Raw genomic sequence first — 17,622 nt, forward strand, 5'->3', positions numbered from 1 at the left:
CCCATTTAGTCACGGTTCTAATCCTGGCAGCCTGCTTCCTGGCTCCTGGCTTTGGATCAGCACAGCACCATCAGACAGAGGATCTTCCTCTCTGTCTCCCCTCCTCTCTGTATATCTGACTCTGCAATTTAAAAATAAAAAAAGACTGACTGAAGCATGTATCCCACCCACCTTTCTCCATACCTGACCTTCCCAATCTAACTAGTGGCCCACAGGAACACGTATCCTCTAAACTCTATAAACAATAATAAATAAATAAATAAATAAATAAATATCTGTGGGGGGGGGGTGCAATAGACAGAGTCTAGGGACCCGTGCACGAGTGTGGGGGCTCTGGGTAGGCAGGCAGGGCCCCAAGCTGGCATGGCACACCACCAGAGGACCAGGCTTTGGGATCTACGCCCTTGTGGGGGATGTGGATTATTCAGGGAAGCAGGTCTGGCAATGTGTGGGAGGGAGGATTGTTGAAGGAGAACGTGATAGGTAAGGAGTGACTTCTGGGGGACTTCTACCAATCAGGCTACTGCATTTGCAGGTAAACGCGGGGCTAAGACTGAGCAGTTTAGAGAGAAACCAGAGGACCTTTTGGGGCTAAACCAACACAACCACCCACGTGAGAGACCTAAGATGGGACTGTTGGTATCAACCACATGACAGCCATGGATGGGGGGCCTGCCTGGCAGGGCTCAACCACAGTACCCATCAGAAAGTGTTGGTGCAGCGTGTGGACCTGTTAGGCTAGGCCGTGACACTAACTAGCTCACATGAGAACCGGGTCTGGGAGCCGATTCTTTGAGGAATCATGGACTCTGCCCTGTGGGACTGCCATACCAGCTGGTTTGCTCAAGGGCTGGGGGTGGTGACAGGCTAAGCTAGGCATGACGATGGAACTCACCAACACTACGGGTACTGGGGCTAGAAATAGGCCAGGTTGTAGCACCTGCAGGCATACCCAAGAATTGGGTGTGAGGTATGACAGGCCGCAGCATCAACCAGCACACACAAAGGCCGAGACTGGGGGAGTAACTGTGCCGGGTAAGGGCCTAGCACCCACTGGCATGCATGAGTTCTGGATGTGGGAGTGGGACTTGTGGAGGAACTGAGGAATTTCCCAGGTGGGCCATCATTCCTGCTAGTGAGCACGTGATTCAGGCTAACCAGGGCTCCTTTACTTGTCAGCAGCTGTGTGGGTTGGCTTGGGAGTTGCCGGCGTAAAAATGGACAAGGCCAGGCCAATCATCAGCACACTGTCATGTGCGGAAGCAGAATGGGGTACAGGCCATGCTGGGCCTGGCTAGGTTACTACCCCTACTGATTTTCATAAAAGCAAGGGGGCAGGCTGGCAGGGCTGGGCTGCAGCATCTATTAGTGAGAGTTGGGAATGGGGAGTGGGCCAGGCCAGGCTAGGCTGCAGCATCTGATGGCAAAGGCCAAGCTGGGTGATGGGTTATGCCAGGCTGGGTCTAGGCAACCACCAGCATGCACAAATCTGTGGCTGGGAGTGGGCCTGGTCAGGAAGCTAAGGGGATTCCCTGGATGGGCTGCAGTTCCCACTGGTGAGCATAAGAGCCTGAATAGGAGCAGCAAACTGGGCTGGACATGGTTGTAGTATATCTCAGCATGAGTATGGACTGGGTCTGGGAGGTGCCAGACTGAGCTAGGCTCCAACACCTACTGGTGCTCTCAAGACCCAGATTAAGTGTAGGACAGACCAGGCTAGGTCTCCACACTGGCTGAACCATGCGAGACCAGGAGTTTGGGGGGTGGACCAGACATGTCCGGACTGAAGTACCCAAGAGTATGAACAGGAATGGATGTAGGCTGGTCAGGTAAGGTGACTGTACTTGCCAGGACAGGATAGGCTAAATCAGGCTGGGCTAAGGACCCATTGGTATGCGTGAGATATGCCACTGGAAGGTGACCTGACAGAAAAGAGTAACAAACTCCTCTGTCAGGATGCAGTCCCTGCAAGTGAGCACAAAAACCAAGACTAGGAGCAGCCAAACCAAACCAGGTGACAGTACCTGCCAGCATACATGTGGGTCAGTCCTGGAGATAGGCCATGCTGGGCCAGTATACAGCAACCATGAGCAGATGTGAGAACCAGAATAGGGTGCAAGACAGGACAGGTTGAGCCACAACATTAGCCAGTCCATATTAAGGCCAGGACTGGGGGGCTGGCTAGGCTGGGTTGGGTTGGGTTAGGTTAGGTGGCAGCATCCACCAGCATGAGCTGGAACTGGGGGTAGACCAGACCGAGCCAAGCTGCAGCACTTGCTGGTGAATGCCAAGGTGAGGCAAGCCACGCCAGTCTGGGTTACAACACTAACCAGCATACTTGAGACCCAGGATATGAGTCGGCGGATGGAGAGGGACCAGTAGAACAGCAGAGTAGCTGTGGACATTCCCCTACTGGGCCACTGCTCCCACTGGTGAGCATGAAAGGTGGGAACGGGGGCAAATCAAGCTGTGCAGGACTACAAAGCCTGCTGCCTGTATGTGAGCTGATTTGAGGGAGAACCAGGCTGGACTAAGCAACCATATTCACCGGGACATGCGTGAACCAGAGTTAAGTGTATGCTACTTGGGCTTTTCCACAGCATCGGCTAGCAGATGTTGGGACTTGGGGGTAAGTGATGTTAGGCTAGACCACAGAACCACCTGGAAAGTACAAGATTCAGGGCTGGGAGTGGGCCTACTAAGGAACTATGGGCACCCCTCTGACGGGCTACAGCCTTCCTTGGTAATAAGCATGAGAACCAGGGCTGAGAGCAGGACTGGCTGAACAGGCAGTGCCACCCCCAGCATGAGTAAGGGTTGGATAGTTGGGTCAGTTGGGCTGAGCTAGGATCCAATGACCATTGATATGTAAAGGGGCCAAATGGGATGTGTGACAGACTGGACCAGTCTGCTGAAATACTAGCATGCACAGGAACCAGGGCTGGGGGCAGGCCTGGTGGGAGTTATTGGAGGTTGATTTTGATTAGGCTGCACATCCCACAGGTGTACAAGAGGGCCAAGTGTACAAGTGGGCAAGATTAGGCTGGGCAGCAACATCCCTTGGCTTATGTGTAAGATGGGGTTGCAGACAGAACTGCCCAGGTGACTGCAACCACCAGTGTGTATGTGTAGGCTAATGTGAGTGACGCACTGAGCTGAAACCTGCACTGGCTGGCACACACAGGAGTCAATGGAGGAGGTTCCTGGCTCCTGGCTTCGGACAGGTGCAGCACTGGCCATTGCGGTGACTTCGGGAGTGAATCATCAGACAGAAAATACTTCTCTCTGTCTCTCCTCCTCTATATACATAAAGCTGACTTTACAATAAAAAAAATGAATCTTAAAAAAAAAAAAAGAAGGGCCCGGCGTCGCGGCCTAGCATCTAAAGTTCTTGCCTTGAACGCGCTGGGATCCCATATGGGTGCCAGTTCTAATCCCAGCAGCTCCACTTCCCATCCTGCTCCCTGTTTGTGGCCTGGGAAAGCAGTTGAGGACGACCCAAAGCTTTGGGACTCTGCACCCGTGTGGGAGACCTGGAAAGAAGCTCCTGGCTCCTGGCTTTACATCAGCACAGCTCCAGCCACTGCAGTCACTTGAACGGACAGAAGATCTTCCTCTCTGTCTCTCCTCCTTTATGTATATCTGACTTTGCAATAAAAATAAATACATCTTAAAAAAAATAATAAGCTGACAAGCTATGAAAAGATATGAAGGAAACTTAAATGTGTGTTTCTAGAGTCCGTGCTGAGGCAGAGCAAGTAAATGTGACAGCTGCCACACAAGCATCCCACAGCAGCTCTATTTCCCAGACAGCTCCCTGCTAATGGCCTGGGAAAAGCAGTGGAGGATGGCCACAGAGCTGAGTCCTTGCCACCCTCCTGGGGAGACCCAGATGGAGCTCCTGGCTTTGGCCCAGCTTAGCAGTGACCATCATGGATACTTGTAGAGCAAACAGCAAATGGAATATGGATATTCCCCCTCTCTCTTCCTCCTTCAACTTTTTTTTTTTTTACAATTTATTTGTATTTATTAGAAAGTCAGATTTACAGAGAAGAAACAGAAAGACCATTCATCCACTGGCTCACTCCACAAAGAGGGTCACAATGGTCAGAGCATAGCCAATCTGAAGCCAGGAGCCAAAAGCCAGGAGCTTCTATCTACTGGGTATGCCAAGCAGGTGGCAGGGTCCCAAGGCTTTGGGCCATCCTCCGCTGCTTTCGCAGGCCAAAAGCATGGAGCTCCATGGGAAATGGAGCAAACCAGACATGAATACAGGTACATGAGATGCTGGCACTTACAGGTAGAGGATTAGTCAGTTGAACTATCATGGTGGCCCCTCCCTACTTTTCCAAGCCTAAATTTCAAATAAATAAACCTTGTTTTTAAATGTGCATGGGCCTAGTGTGGTAGCTTAGTGGCTAAAGTCCTCGCCTTGCACACACCAGTGTCCCGTATGGGCACTAGTTCATGCCCCAGCAGCCCTGCTTCCACTTCCAGCTCCCTGCTTACGGCCTGGGAAAGCATCTGGGGACAGCCCACAGCCCTGGGACCCTGCACCCGCATGGGAGACACAGAAGAGGCTCCTGGCTATAGATCAGCTCCAGCCATTGCAGCTACCTGGGGAGTGAATCAGCAGACGGAAGATCTCTCTTTTACTCTCTGCATATCTGACTTTCCAATAAAAATAAACATGTGCATGAGTAAGTGAACGAAACCAATCCTAGAACAGCTATGCTTTATATATTTCAAAGTATATGAAATTTAGGAGAAAGCAAGACTACAGAAATGAAGAGCATTGGTTGCCAGCAGCTGGAGGGAGCGAGGAATGAAGACAGAGGAATCTCAGGCCAGTGAGATGATTGCATGACATTGTAATAGTGCATACATGCCACTACGTCATCACAGATCTGTCCAAATACCTAGGATGTACATCAAACAGCAAACCCTGAAAGAAACCTGCGGTACAATTTTAGCAAATTTGCTGCTCATGTTGGGGGACACAGCTCTTTGCCCATGGCCTAGGAAGGCAGCACAATGTCTCCAGTCCTTGGGTCTCTGGCTTCGCATCAGCTCAGTTCCAGCTGCTGCACACAACTGGGAAGTAAACCAGCATATGGAAGATCGATCAATCCATCAATCTCTCTGTAACTCTGCTTTTCAAATAAATAAACTTTAAACAATAATTTTTAAATGATGTTTTACTGCAAATCTGTAAGCTCTCTTTAGAGCTTTTTAAAGCTGCAATTTTAAAACACTACAGGATAAATGGGCCTACCCATGCTAACAATTATCTCTAAACAATCATATTTAGGTTTTCAGAACATTTAAATTATTTTTATTAATAATTGCTCATAGCTAACCTGAAATGCACAATCCTCACTGCTAAGAAAAGAATATGTAGGTCAATGACCAAGATATATTTAGATAGATATATTTAGCAGTTTCTGAATTTCCAACCTGCATCTTAGCTTAAGACTAGATCATACGACACAAGCAGCCTCCTTGAACCGAACATGAACGTTATGAACATCAGGATCTTTACAAAACATAAATTAGGACCCAGTGTGATGGCTCACTGCTAAATCCTCACCTTATATGTACTAGGATCCCACGTGGACACTGGCTCATTTTTTGACTGCTCCGCTTTCCCTTCCAGCTCCCTGCCTGTGGCCTGGGAAAACAGCAGAGAATGCTCCAAAGCCTTGGGACCCTGCACCCATGTGGGAGAACTAGAGGAGGCTCTGGGCTTCTTTGGATGGGCTCAGCTCCAGCCACTGTGGCCAGCTGGGGAATGAACCAGCAGATGGAAGATCTTTCTGCCTCTCCTTCTCTCTGTAAATCTGACTTTCCAATAAAAATGAATGAATCTTTGAGGGGAAAAAAGATTTACTTCCTTGAAAGGCAGCTGGGGGAAAAGGACAGCGGGATATTAGAGATTTATGCGCTGATTCATTCCCCAGATGGCCAGACTATTGGGGTTTTTGTACTCTGCAATCCCACTGCCAAGAAAGCATACCACTAGCTCTTTGAGACTGATGGCTTCTTTCTGTAATTCCAGCCTCACCTGAAAAGGCAGGAAATCCAAGGTGAGGGCACCCCACTTGACTTGGTCCCCGATTCCCAGACTGCACCTCCACACTAGGACAAAGGTAAGGAGTCTCTGGTCAGCTTCCTAAAGGAACTCATCTCACCTACACAAGCACAGACCTCAGGACTCAGGCGTTACTTCTGCTATCAACTTGCGGGTTAGGAGTCACAACTGTGGGAAGAGGCAAATCTGCAGATTATATCAAAAAAAATTCCCCAAGCTTATATGAAACATTTATTCTCACTAACACTCCATGATTCTCTTTAAAGTGCCTTAAAATTACCTTGTGCGGCTAATGTGATGACAAAGTGAGCTAAGCTGCACCTGTAACACCAGCACCCCACAACAGAGTTCCAGTGTCCTGCCGACTCCATTCACCATCCAGCTCCCTGCTAACGCCTAGGAAAAATAGCAAATGACGACCCAAGTGCCTGGACACCTGCCACCCACGACTAGCTTACCAAAAGGAGCTTTTGGTTGCTGGCTCTAGTCTATTCCAGCCCCAGCACTTTCAACCATTTGGTGAATGAACCACTGCACTGAAGATCTCGAGTTCTCTCTCTGCTACCTCTGCCTTTCAAATAAATAAGTAAATCTTTAACAAAACTTAAAAACACGTATTATTTTGTAGGAACTAAAAGTCACAAGGCTACTAACAAAAATATAGGCAATTTCCAAGATAACAGAAGCCTCTGTCCTTAAGACAGTTACATAAAACAGATTATAATTTGTATGTACTGCTAACTTCACTTTTTTAAAAGGAGTATCAAGAGTTAAACAAAATCCTTACAAAATCAATTATGGATCTTTAAAGTCACTTCCCGTGCAGGCATTTGGCAAGGTGGCTAACATGGTTCTTGGAACGCCTGCATCCCACATCCAAGTGCCTGACTGACCCAGCTTCCTCCTGAAGCACACTCCAGAGGCCACAGGAATGGCTAAAAATTATATGGGTCCCTGCCACCCACGCAAGAGATGTGCAATGAGTACCCTGCTCCCTTGGCTTGGGTTTGGCCCAGCTCCGCCACTGCAGGCAAGTGGGAAGTAAACCAGTTCATGGAACATCTTTGTCTCTCTCTTTCCAATTAAGTGAAAACCATTAATATTTAAAATAAGAAAATAGAGTGGGTGCTTGGTGCTGCGGTTACCGTGCAACTGCCACATATCAGAGTGGCAGATTTTGAATCCTAGTTCTGTCTCCTACTCCAGCTTCCTCTCATGAGCACTTTGTGGGGCAGCAGGTGATGGCTCAAACACCTGAGTCCTTGCTACTCACACAGGCGGTCCAGACTGAGTCCTTGGTTCCTGTCTGCGGCCTAACCCTCCCTCAGCTGTGTGGGCACTTGGGAAGTAAACTGGCAAGTCAAAGATCTCTCTCTGCCTTCCTAAGAAAATAACGAAAAAAAAATTTTTAAGTAACAAAAATTTCAAAAAACAAAACTTCTCTCAGTTCTTTGCCAACCCCACACCTTAATGTTTACCTGCTAAGGTTTTTCTGAATTTTTACTAGGATTTATTTTTTAAACATAAAGAACAGAAGACATACAGAATAGAAATGAAGACACAAATTGCAACACATAAAAATAAAATTGGCGGGCCTGGCAGCGTGGCCTAGCGGCTAAAGTCCTTGCCTTGAACGCCCCCCGGGATCCCATATGGGCGCCGGTTCTAATCCTGGCAGCTCCACTTCCCATCCAGCTCCCTGCTTGTGGCCTGGGAAAGCAGTTGAGGCTGGCCCAATGCATTGGGACCCTGCACCCGCGTGGGAGACCCGGAAGACGTTCCAGGTTCCCGGCTTCCGATCGGCGCGCATCGGCCCGTTGCGGCTCACTTGGGGAGTGAATCATCGGACGGAAGATCTTCCTCTCTTGTCTCTCCTCCTCTCTCTGCATATCTGACTTTGTAATAAAAATAAATCTTTAAAAAAATAAAAATAAAAAAAAAATAAAATTGGAAGGGAAGAGGACTTTCCAACAGCACTGAAAGTCCACTTCCTGCTGGCTTGGGCAACTGTCATCAAAAGACTTAAGTCAGTTCACAGTGCACAGCAGCTGGTGATCAGAATGGAGTACTGTGAAAACTCAGTCGTAAGACAATCATACGAGTAATCACGCAGGAAAATTAACGCCCAGCAATTATTAACCAATTTTTCTGATGCTGGCACACTGCAGTGCAAGGGCGATTTTTAAAGCAAACACACACACAAAGCAGCAATTGAGAAAATTCTAAGTCCAAAAGATGCAGAGAATAAACAGCATATTATGAAAAAAGCAATTAGCTATTTGTGTAAACATTCAGTCCCTCCCTCAGTCCCATTATACTACTCTCTCCCATGAAAACAATGACTATATTAATCACTTCAATTCACTTACAGTTCCTAACACACAACACTCAATATTTATTGAACTGATGAACTGAATCTATTTTTTAAATCACCAAGACCAATCATGAAAAAACTCGCTTGCTTCAAAGTATTAATCCTTTTTGTCATGTTCCATTCCATTACACTGAAATCAGCATGATTTCCCAGAGTTAAATACCTTTCCATATAAAACTGAAACAAACTGACCTAACTAGTAAGAACCTAGTAAAGCCACTACCTTACTATTCAGCCTAGCATAGTGACTGCGCACTGAACAAATATGCAAACTATGAAACTAACTCTTAACTCAATTTAAGGTAAAAGCAATATCAGTGGCATATGCTCAGCTCTAGGGAGATTTCACTGTATCTGTAACAGTGATATGCCTGAATCCTGACACTTCAGGAATCCTGAAACTTTTTTCTATTAGAAAAAATCTTTATTCTAATAGAAATACTACTAAACTTCAGATAGTAGCAGTCTCAAAGCTTATCTTAAGCCCCAACATCTCAAAACAAATTTTGTTTTCAAAGGATTTTTCTTTTGTAATATTCTAAACTTTCTTTTTATGTAAGATGTGCTTGTTTTTATTTGAAAGGCAGTTACAGAGAGAGGACAGAGGACAGACAGACATAGACACCTTTCTTCAATGACTCCCCCGACAGCCTCAACAGCAGCACAGAGCCAGGTCAGCCCAAAGCCAGCAGCCTGGAGCTTCCCACTGGCCTTTTACAATGGTTCAGGGGCTAACAGCTTGGGCCATCTTCCACCGACTTCTCAGGCACATTAGCAGGCAGTTGGATTGGAAGTGGAGCAGCTGGGACTCAAACTGGCATCCATATGGGATACTGGCAGCACAAACTGAGGCTTAGTCGGCATCCACATGGGATGCTGAGTGAGGCTTAACGTACTATGCCACAGGCATCAGCACCAGGACTTCTTTAAATTATTGGCAAGATGGGGGTTAGTTTCTTTTCTGAGAAGCTGTTGCATGAACATTGCAAGAACCAAAGATTAGGACGGAAATAAAAACACAGCAATCCATTCATTTCATTAACTCTCAAGGGAAAGGGATGCGGAAGTGACGGCAACACTGCGTACGTTTAAAGGACTCGAACTCAGATTGATGAAAAGCATTCTGACTAAGGAATGCGAGTGGTTAATTAATGAGGCTGGGGAACGATCACTAACAACTGCTGACTCAGCTCTTCAGACCCAAATACTGTCTCCCGACTCACAAAATCATCCGGTAGATATCTCCACACACAGAAGAAAAACCAAGAAACCAAGGAGTCAGAGGAACAAGTTTTCCACCACCACAGGAATGTAACTGGTAATTTCAGCCTAAAACAACTCTTCCCTACATCCAACAGTTTGCAGGAGCAAACAAACTGACATGGGAGTTCAGAGATTACAAAATAATGCCTAGATCTTGTTTGGTTCTTGACAAGAATAAACGTAAAACACATTCTAAGGTAATGGAGAAATCTGACCACTATCTCGCAACATTGCCATTTTCTGGTGTGATAGTTTGACTTCCCTTCAAGAGTGAAGCTGACTGAAACACTCGAGTATTAAAGGGTTACAGTACAGAGAAGGAATGCTAGAACGAATACATCTGAACAGATTTGTCCATGATGTGCTGAGACTGTAAGCAAGAGGAGAGAGTAGCTTTGCCCCTTGCCAGCCAACCTTTTCTCCTCTGATATAGCCTCTATAAATAGAACAAGAGTGATTAAAGCTGCTCACATCACTCCATATGGCAGATACTACCACTTCTGCCATGTCTCTGGCCCAACTCCAGGGTTGTGAGTAAATGAACTTCAAGTGAAAAGGCAAAGGAAGTTACTGAATGCAAGAAGTGCATCGCTGCAAAGCAGAGATCCTCTCCAGCCCTCAGGCACATCATCTCAGCAGATCAAGAATCACTTGAAACACAGATGCGGAGTTTCCACCAAGATTTCGGTTCTGGTCATTTCCTATCTCCCTAGGAGATAGACTCCACACAGATCCCCATACAGATGGACCTGCGGTCCTCAAGACAAACATTGTGACCGCTCTACCCCCAGGCTGACCACAAACCCTCCAGTGGAATGGGCAGGACAGGAAGGTGAGATGGGAAACCTTTGATAAACTACACACTTTAGATATGTTTCTACATTAAGTTAAAACTTGAATAGAGAGGACACTTCTTAAAACCTAACAAAATGTGCTTTCCAAATAAAAAAATAAACTTTTCTTAAAACATAACCAAATGAAGTTATTGTTCTTACTACAGAAAGGAAAACTGCTAGTTTCTCTTAAGGCTTTAGTTTTACTCCACTTCCCCATTCCCAGCAACATCTCCCTCAAATCATAAGGCTAACTCTAAACAAGCCATTTTTTAAAATCAGACAGCTCAGCTTAAACAGAAATAAAGTTCTATCAAGCCCAATCCCTTTTATCAGTGTCTTGTTTCTCTAATGCTAGTCATGCTAAGAAAAACAACTATGATATTACTTGAGCACAGTCTTAGTTTACATATATTCTTAGGAATAGCTGTTGTAACTTTACCAGATTGCATTTCATTGCTCTTTGAACAATACTCAGAATTTACTAATACACAAGCTTGAATTCCAGACAAGGGAGGGAAAGTATTTGCAAAAAACAAAAAACAAAAAAAACCTTCAATTTTTCAGTAATTTAAGCTCAGTAGCCTATCTGAGCTATTTTCTAATACTTGATCTAAAAATCACTGTTAAAGCGAAAGGCTCATGGCTCCTCGGCCTTCTGGCTAAGATCGAGCGTAAAGCAAAAGGCTCACAGCACAGCTGTCTGATGATGCAGTACTTTGCTCCTCTGCTGCCTAATTTCTCTCTTTCACATTTTAAAGTGAAAAACTGGGCCCGGCGGCGTGGCCTAGCGGTTAAAGTCCTTGCCTTGGACGCCTCGGGGTCCCATGTGGGCGCCGGTTCTAATCCCGGCAGCTCCACTTCCCATCCAGCTCCCTGCTTGTGGCCTGGGAAAGCAGTCAAGGACGACCCAATGCTTTGGGACCCTGCACCCGCGTGGGAGACCTGAAAGAGGTTCCTGGTTCCCGGCTTTGGATCGGCGCGCACTGGCCGTTGCGGCTCACTTGGGGAGTGAAACAGAGTGAAACATCGGATGGAAGATCTTCCTCTCTGTCTCTCCTTCTCTCTGTATATCTGACTGTAATAAAATAAATAAATCTTTAAAAAAAAAAAAAACTAAAAATGAACAAGACAAACAAATTTAAAAAAATAAATAAATAGGGCCCGGCGCCATGGCCTAGCGGCTAAAGTCCTCGCCTTGAACGCCCCAGGATCCCATATGGCCACCGGTTCTAATCCCAGCAGCTCCACTTCCCATCCAGCTCCCTGCTTGTGGCCTGGGAGGGCAGTCGAGGACGGCCCAATGCCTTGGGACACTGCACCCGCGTGGGAGACCTGGAAGAGGTTCCTGGTTCCCGGCTTCGGATCGGCGTGCACCGGCCGTTGCAGTCACTTGGGGAGTGAATCATAGGACGGAAGATCTTCCTCTCTTGTCTCTCCACCTCTCTGTATATCTGACTTTGTAATAAAAGAAATAAATCTTTTTAAAATTAATTAATTAATTAATTAATTAATTAATAAAAATAAAGTGAAAAACTCAGAAACCATCTTTTGCCCCCAGGCTGAGTTCCTCCAGCAGAGGCTGGCTCCTCACTCCGCACCCATCCCGCGCAGAGCGCTCAGTGAGCGGATTTCTATTTAGCCAGGTTCACCCTGCACACGTGCAAAACTAAGGTCTACTGATACACTTGCACTTTTGATTAATCTTCACCTAACACGGAAAGCTCATAAAGCTCAATTTTTAAATTAAAGTCCTGTTAACAATTTAGAGATTTATGTCACCTTCACAAGAGACTGAGCAGAGAGGAAGAAGGCTCCTGATTCTGAATAAAGGTGTGAGAGGGAACAGACACAAAACAAGCACTACACATCACAACCACAGGTCCTGGGCAGGACAAGCAAATCGCAGTCACACCCAACACACTGTCAGCCTTTGCACCCCAAAGTCCCACTGCTTCTGGGTGGTATTTACTGCAATTTCCTCAGCCAGCAGTTTAGGAATACAAGGAGAAAGGAAGCAGGACTCTCCACCTTTCTCCTCCCACAGGGCTCTGCAGGCTGAGTGTGACTAACCATCAATCCTGCTCCTGCTGAGACAGGCTGCCCGCATACAGCAGTAAACACTGCTTCTCTCCCTTGAACTCAGACTAGGGCACCTTCAGAACCCGGCCCTGCCGGCAGCAACCTGCAGACTCAGGCACGGGGCCCCCCCTGAGCCAGCCCAGAGCCAGACACTGCAGGCTGGCAAGGCTGCTCCCCAGCCTGCACTGCTCCTTGAGGCAGCCCTCTCAAACCTCAGGTTCACATTCTTCAATTCCCTGAGCAACATGACCTTCTTAGTCTCATTCCTTCAGTACCTGCAACTAGAGAACTGCTGGCCCAAATAAAGCAATCAATAAATTAGTGTGGGGAGAATCCAGAGGTTTCACATGAATATTTGGTCTTCCATGCTTTCTCAACAGCTCTTCTCCTAGCCTAACACTTTTTACCCATGTTAGTATGACTATCTAATTTTCCCTACATATTACAACTATCCAAAAAAATTTCAATCGTTCCCAAACTCTTTCCTAAAACAATGAAAAATACCAGAATCAGCATGCCTTAAACACACACACACACACACAAATGGTAGCTCTGTAACTGGTTACATCCTTTCTCCCATACTGTCACTCAGTTCGGCTTCACTCATGTGCAGGAAAACAAGGGGGGCCCAAGATGATTTACCAAAGTAACTAAACATTTAGGTTTGGGTATGGAATATACACCACTCTCAAACTTAACAAAGAGGAAACACGCGGACTGCCTGTAGCCTCCATCAAGCCTCTTGGCCTATCAGAACAGAATCTGAAAACAGCCCTGCCCAGGAAACAATGAATGAGCGGCCACACACCCGCAGGAAGTTACCAGTCCTAAAGAGATTCAAAGTATCAATGACCACTGCAACAGTAAGATACCTACAAAGGACACACACTGCGCCTCCAGTCCTAACAGAGCTGCACTCATTTAGAACCTGAAGCCGAGTTTATTTTTAATTCAGGGATCTTGCATTAATTACGAAAGCTACAAAGCATTATGGTCACTGTCACAGTGCAGGAAAGGCTCCTGTAAACCGAATGAGTGCTGTAACCACCACACTGCAAGCTTCTCCTGAGGCAAACACTGCGGCGAGCTCCCACCCAGTCCTTTCTCTCACAGAGGTTACAGAGAAAGAGAAAAACCGCCAAGAAATCTGATTTACCCAGTTTATCTGGTCCCTTAGTTTAACATTCCTCCCTGCCTTTCTTCTTGAAGCTCTTCCCTCCCTTTGAGATTCAATACATCTACTTCAAAATTTACATCTGCAGCAAGTTAACATTTTAAGATGAGGATCGAAGATTTCCGATGCTAGTATCAAAAGTGATTCCAACTGCCAACCCGTGCCCAGTGAGACCACCGGGTAACCGCCTAAAGCAGAACTTAATCAAGAGGCCCAACCTATCTGAGCAGCATCAGTGGGTTTTCTCCTCTCCTGCTGGCGGCAAGGAGCCAGAAGGCAAAAGCTCGGCCAGGAAGAAACAGGGGAAGGGAAAAAGAAAAAGGCACATCTAAGCACAAACTGCTCAAAGCGGCGAGAGATCTAGGACTTGCCTTCAACCTGGGCGCATCTATTTTAGGACAGGGGACTGGACCGTTCAAAAGTGAGAAACGACGCGCGGTTCCAGCGGAGGCTGCAGCAGAAACAGCACAACACACCGCGAACCGTGCCGTGCGGGGGGCTAAGAGCCGACCGGGGGAGGCGGGCAGCCTCGGGGGGCGCGCGGGTGACAGCCCCGCCGGCCCGGACATCGGCCAGCTCGCCCCCAGCCCCCCAGAAAGCCAGGCCTCTGCTCCCCGCGGCCGCACAGCTGGCAGCGACCACCCCGCCGACCCCCGGGGATCCTCCCCGCGGCCCCCAAGCTCCGGCCGTGGGGGACACCGCCAGGGCCGCGCGCTGGGGGGCTGCCGAGCCCGGGCCGTCGGAGCTGCCCCAGGGGCCCCGCACGGCCAGGCCGCACGGCCCAGCGCCCTGCCCGCCTCACCTGCGCTCCGGGCCGCCGCCTCCTCCTCCCCGTCGGGGCACACGGCGACGACCCTCCGGCCGGGAGCCTCTCCCTCTCCCACCCCAGCTCCGGCCGCGGTCACTCGGGACGAGACGGCCCACCGCCGCCTGCTCCTCCTCGGCGGCACGAGCCCCCGGCAGCGAGCAGAGGGGGGTCGCAGCCAGAGGGCCCCGCCGCGGACACAGGGAAGCCCACCGCCTCCGCAGCCGCCAAGTCCCTTCAGTCGTCCGCGCCGCCCCAAGAAAATGTCACCAGAGGCCGTTCCGCCGCGCTCCTCACTTCCGCCCGGAACCACAGAGCCCGCGCCGGCCGGCTAGAGCGGCCGCTGCGGCGACGGTCCCCGGGGAGGGAGGCGGAGGCCGGGGTCGCGGGGAGCCGGACAGCGCCCTCTGGCGGCAGCGGCCGCGCGCTCCTCCCGCTGCAGGGCGGCCGTACGCGCTGGCACCGGCTTCCCGGGCTGCTTTCCCGCGCTCCCTCCTTCGGTTCCGGCAACTCCCTTCCAGAAAATGCCTCCCCTGTCGATGGGAAACCGGTCAGTGCAAGCACCGGACAATGACGCAAGAGAAAGGCGGCGTTCCCTTGACCCCGTGCTGCTCAGCACTCACCCCTCCGCCGATGCTTTTTCGCAGGAAGCCCAGGACGGCTGAAGAGCAATCAGTGCAGCCGAGAGCTCCTGACTTTCTCGGGAACGCCCGCAGCTAGGCGCCGGGTTCCGCGGCTGTGCTCTTCCCGTGCAGTGGCACCAACATCCTGTGCAAGTTTCTGCACCGAGAAGCGCGCGCCTCGCAGCTGGAGCTCCACCTGCTGGTGTGACGGGGCCGCGCCCCGCCCCGGGCCTGCGCGCGCTCGGGGCGCCCCACTTTCCACCTCTGCAGAGTCACCGCTGGGGCTCCGCGGCGCCCCGGTTTCCCTGGGAGCTCCCGAGGCCCACCAGGTGGGGAAGCCTGCTGGTTGTGGCGGAGTCGGGGGGGTGGGGTGGGGGAGCGGGACAGCTGGGGAGAGAAGGTAGACGGGGGAGTGGAGAGGCCAGGCTGAGGACGAACTGCACACCCCAAGACCTGACCAAGGCCCGCGCTGCCTCGAGGCAGTGCATGCTTGTGAGAGGGGAGATAAAAGAACAACAACAAAACATGTGAAATGTATTTACCCTGATAGAGACCCCAGTGATTCACACCCCGAAAGCTCCCCACATGCTGGAGCTGTAACTCCCTCTCAGCATCCCACCTGCGCCCAAATACTTGACCCGTCAGCGCCTGCTGCCCCCCTACCCCGCCCCAAGGCCCGGGAGTGCTTTAGCGGGCAACCGGATGGGAAGTGCAGGAGCCAGGTCCCTGGGATATGGGAGTGGGCTGCCCCAGAGAGCATCTCCCTTACTGTGCCAACTGCCCACCTGGATTTTTTTATTGCAGCCTCCTAACAATCCTAATTTATAGAGGTGGAAAGTGAGACCGAGTCACTGGAGCAAGCCTGGGATCCTAAATTTCTTCTTACACAGCCAGCCCAACTTTGCATTCTGCACCACAACCACCAACTGCCTCTTGAAGACTGGAGAAAAACACAGCAGGAATTTACACCAGGTAAACAGTAAAAAAAAAAAAAAGAAAGAAAGAAAGAAAGAAAAAAAAGATTATTTACAGAGTTAGAGAGAGGTAAGCACATAGAAAGAAATAGATCTTCCATCCACTGGCACTCATTTCCCAAATGGCTACTGAACTATAAACTGAAGCCAGGAGCCAAGAGCCTCATTCGGATCTCCTTCGTGGATACAGGAACCCAAGTACTTGAACCATCTTCCTCTACTAGTTTCCCAAGTGCATTACCAGGGAGCTGGATCAGAAGTGGACCAGCTGGGATTTGAACTGGTACCCATATGGGATGTTGGCGTCACAGGCAGAGGATTAGCTTGCTACGCCACTGCACAGCTGCGAAATTCCCTTTAGAAAGATTCCTGGATGCTGTCATCCCAGAAATACCCAAGCAGGACCTTGACTATGGAGATAGCATCTTGGCTCCTCCCTCTTAACCCAGCAAGTCAGCCCTTAGAGAGAAGAGACGGCTTGGGAGTGCAGGGCACTCAGCATCCTGATTGCTAATGCCCCTTTTATCATCCTTTTTCAGTGATCACAGGGAACCCCTGCTTGCTGGGCCCACAGCACCCTCAGGATTGTCCCCTGGGGTGTCCTCTGCCTCCAAGCCTCAGCCCTGCAGGTTCCCGAAAAGCTAGCTGCTCTGTAAAAGCAACTCAGCCCTCCTGCACCAGCCTGGCCTCCCACCGCCATCAGGCACACTCTGCTCAGAGACCACTTCCTCGACCTGTGTGTTGCCTCTCCGTCAGATCAGGATGGAGCTCCCGAAGCCCCAGGCCCTGGCTGAAGCAGCCCACATCACTGCAGCACCCCTGCTTGGCATCTGAAGCCTCTCCTGCAGTGGGGCTGTATGAGGCAGCCTGAGCAGATGAGCGTGTAGCTGGCCTGGCCCCGGCTGTATAGTCTGTTCTCTCCCTCCCGACCAAGCAGGTTACCTCTCCCAGTTGCAGGCAAGAACCACCAGTCAGGATGAGGGAAGTAAGGAAAGCAGGGGAAGGGGGAAGGACCCTCATCTCTGGGCCGTGGACTGCCCCTCGCCAGCACGAGCAGCTCACACAGCACCTGAGGGATGGGCGGAAATGCCACGCCTCCATGCTCCAGCAGCTGTGTGGCTTCCCACCAGCCACTGCTTCCAGAGGGAGCGTCAGAGTTAGAGAGGGGCAAGCACACAGGGAATGCACTGGGCTCTATTTGTTTTTAATTACTTGAAAGACAGAGATCTCCTGTCTGCTGCTTCCCCCACCCAAATGCCTACTATAAACCATGAGTGGGCCAGGTCAAAGTCAGGAGCAAGAAGTCCAGTCTAGGTCTCCCATGTGAGTAGCAGGGACTCAACAGCTTGTACCCTCACTGCTGTAACCAAAGGTGCCCTTCAGCAGAGTTGGATCTGGAAGGA

At 49.6% G+C, this 17,622-nt stretch overlaps 1 protein-coding gene across 3 annotated transcripts in view; it reads right to left on the bottom strand.

Moving 5' to 3' along the window:
- Positions 1-15,311, bottom strand: part of ARK2N (arkadia (RNF111) N-terminal like PKA signaling regulator 2N) — a 68,686-nt gene extending 53,375 nt beyond the window's left edge. The window contains exon 1 of one of the 3 annotated variants that reach the window (XM_058677153.1): positions 15,246-15,311. The gene's annotated coding sequence lies outside the window, so the exon portion shown is untranslated. Of the gene's footprint in view, positions 1-14,619; positions 15,173-15,245 lie in introns of those variants that run through there. The other 2 variants (XM_058677152.1, XM_004579524.2) reach the window with 2 other exon arrangements.
- Positions 15,312-17,622: the final 2,311 nt, after the last annotated feature.

Source organism: Ochotona princeps, chromosome 18 (assembly GCF_030435755.1).
Source record: "Ochotona princeps isolate mOchPri1 chromosome 18, mOchPri1.hap1, whole genome shotgun sequence".
Taxonomy (NCBI): domain Eukaryota; kingdom Metazoa; phylum Chordata; class Mammalia; order Lagomorpha; family Ochotonidae; genus Ochotona; species Ochotona princeps.